Source organism: Vulpes vulpes, chromosome 5 (genome assembly GCF_048418805.1).
Source record: "Vulpes vulpes isolate BD-2025 chromosome 5, VulVul3, whole genome shotgun sequence".
Classification (NCBI taxonomy): Eukaryota; Metazoa; Chordata; class Mammalia; order Carnivora; family Canidae; genus Vulpes; species Vulpes vulpes.
The window spans coordinates 97,843,930-97,846,902 of NC_132784.1; positions in this window are offsets into that span (position 1 = coordinate 97,843,930).

Below are 2,973 nucleotides of genomic sequence, written 5' to 3' on the forward strand. Positions count from 1 at the left end.
TTTTCGTTCCACTGTCTGACTGTCACAGATGATGCCGAATTTCTTTTTCTGACTGATCTTCAAGCTGAAGGTAATGTGACAGCAGGAACATTACAATTAGTATGCAAATACCTATCCCCTGGGTTACAAATTGGCATTCTTTAAATCATGCTATGCTCAGCTTTTTTCATTTTGTTGTTAACTTCACTGGTCAAAACACTTAAACTTCTAAGTAACAAATAACTCTTTGAATAAATGTGACATTTCTCTGAGTCTGTGGCATAACTGAAATAGATTCCATTTGAAAGTTTGGTTTCTAAAGTTCATATACATCCATTTACAAGACAACTATTGTTCACATGAGGTTAAATCAACTCAGAAAGAAAAGTATATAAAATTTAATATTCACCTTCAGGTCTTTTGTCTGTCTAAAAGATCATTTTTTTCCCTTTGTTCTTTGATTTTTCAGAAGACTCTACTTTTAATACCTTTAGTATCCTTATCTTCAACAACTATTTGTGTTTAAGTATTTTTACAATTTTACTCATGGACTAAAATGTTCTAGTAGAAGGTGTTATATTTTTCAAAATGTATGCACTTTTTATAGCTTAATAACACACATTTCTCTCTTTCTTTTAACCATCAATCTCATGGCGTGTTCTGCCAATATTTCATTATGCAATGCTGATGTTTAAGGAATAATGCTTGCTTGAATGTATTTATTAAAGTAAAGGCTGTATTTTGGTATTTTTATTTGTAGTCAAAGTTTTGTACATGTAACCTCATGCTTCATCAAGGTTTTATCTCAATATAACAGAGTTCTTCGGTAATAAATTTCCACCAGTATATATTTATGATCCCAAAGTAAATTTAACACTCTTGAAAGATTGATGATTTTCAGGGTGGGAGAAAGAAAGGAGTCAGAAGACAGCAGGAAATCTGCTTCTCCCTGTCTTAGCATTGAAGCAGGCGCATTTAGTTGATCTATAGAAATGCCAGAGGGCACCTCATATGCTAGTGGCCATGGGCTAAAGAGAGTGACAGAAGTATAAAAGATGACCCAGAAAGTCAATGTATCATTAAGAGGAGATGTCATCAATTAGCTCAATTCATTTTGTTAATTCAAGCACCATTAAGTAATGTTCTTATGCTATATAAAAACTGAATCATTAAACATGTTTAGACTTTTCGTTTTGCTGAGGGGGTATAATGAAGCACTAACTTTACAATATATACTTGAACATATACATTTTGGAAAACTAACCTGTCAAAATTTAAAGACCCTCTTGGTAAAAGCCATGCTAAGTTGGTAAGAAATACAAGCTAGGAGTAGGCTCATTTTATATTAAAACTTTAAAACAAAAATTGAAATTTCTATTTTGAGTTCAATGCAGTTGCAAGTATGCTCTTTCCTATATATCCTTCCAGAACACACATTATAATTTGTGTAATGTGCACTGCTCATTTCTTACAAATTTCTTTTAATTTTTCAGGAAAAACCAAGAATTGGATTTTATTTATCAAAATGAAGGTTCATAATAAATGAGCAGGTGAGTAAATGAACTGTCTTCTTCGGTTGAATGATTCTCTATTGTGTTCAGTACATTTTGAGAAAAGATTGTAATGCATAGGTACTGTTGAGACAGCTAAATATCTTCACTTCTTAGTCCTAGGGGATTTAGGCTCTAAAGTCAGAGCTTATGCCTAGTGTTACAGGCTAAATAATGGCCCCCAAAGATGTCCATGTCTTAATGCCTGGAACCTGTGAATAGATTAGTCTACATGGCAAAGGTTTGTTGATTATCCTAGATTATTCAGATGGGCCCAGTGTAATTACAAGGCCCTTACAAAAGGGGACCAGATGGGTAAAGTCAGTAGCTGGATATGTGACAGAAGCAGGAGGCTGGAGTGATGTGTGAGGAAGGTGCAAGGGCAAAGGGTTCATGTGGCTTCTAGGAGAGGAAAAAGCCTGAGAAGCAGATTTTCCCTTCAATCTCCAGGAGCAACCAGCCCTGCCAACATCATGATTTTAACTTCTTGAGACTGATTTTGGACTTTGGACCTCCTGGACTCTAAAATAACAAATTTGTATTATTCTAAACCACTAAGTTTGTAATATTATATTACAACAACAATAGAAAACTCATACATTCAAGGAACTCCAGTCTTAAAACGCTGCTTTAAAGAAGGTAGTATGGAATAAAATGGGCATACATTTTGAGAGTGGAGCAGTGAGTTCATAAATAGCATAAATCCTTCCCGCTGAATAGTCATCTTGACTTCTCTGATCATCTTTATTACTGAAATGGAGATAGTACTTTTCTCACAGGTTGTAGTGTGAGACTAAATGGAAATACACTAAGCCAAAGCATCTTACAGAGTGCTGTTTATATATGTTTTAAAATTTTCTTTTCCCCTCATTTAGCATTCACAGAACCATAGTTAAGAGTATGTATTATGGTTAAAAAAAAAAAAAAAGAGTATGTATTATGGGACTCTTATGAACAGTACTACCATCATGCAATCAGTGGAGGCTTCTACATAAGGATATGGAATTTATTTCAGTTTCTTTTTTTACATTGTGTAAAAATTATGATAAGTGGTATAGGGATATAAAGATCAATCAGACAGTATAATATTGGTAATTTTTGGACAATTAGCATGATGAGGTTGTATGTGCAATGAGTTGGAAAAACGTGAGAATAAAGGCAGTTGGGAAAGTTAGAAGTATAGTGTGGTGGTCCAGGGTGAGATGACAAGAGTTAAGACAAGGACATTTGGAGAGGGATGGAAGAGTGAACTTCAGAAACTGGGTGCCTGTGTAGAAAGGCTAGGATAGTAAAGGTCAAAAGAACAGATTTCAAGCCTCATAGCCTGAAAGAATAGGTTTCCCACTAGGGTCACCATAATAACAAAAGAAAAGCGGGTTTGAGGAAGTCAACAGGTAAAGGAAAGTTTAGAAGTATGGGGATGTTTATCAGATGTGTTTGATTA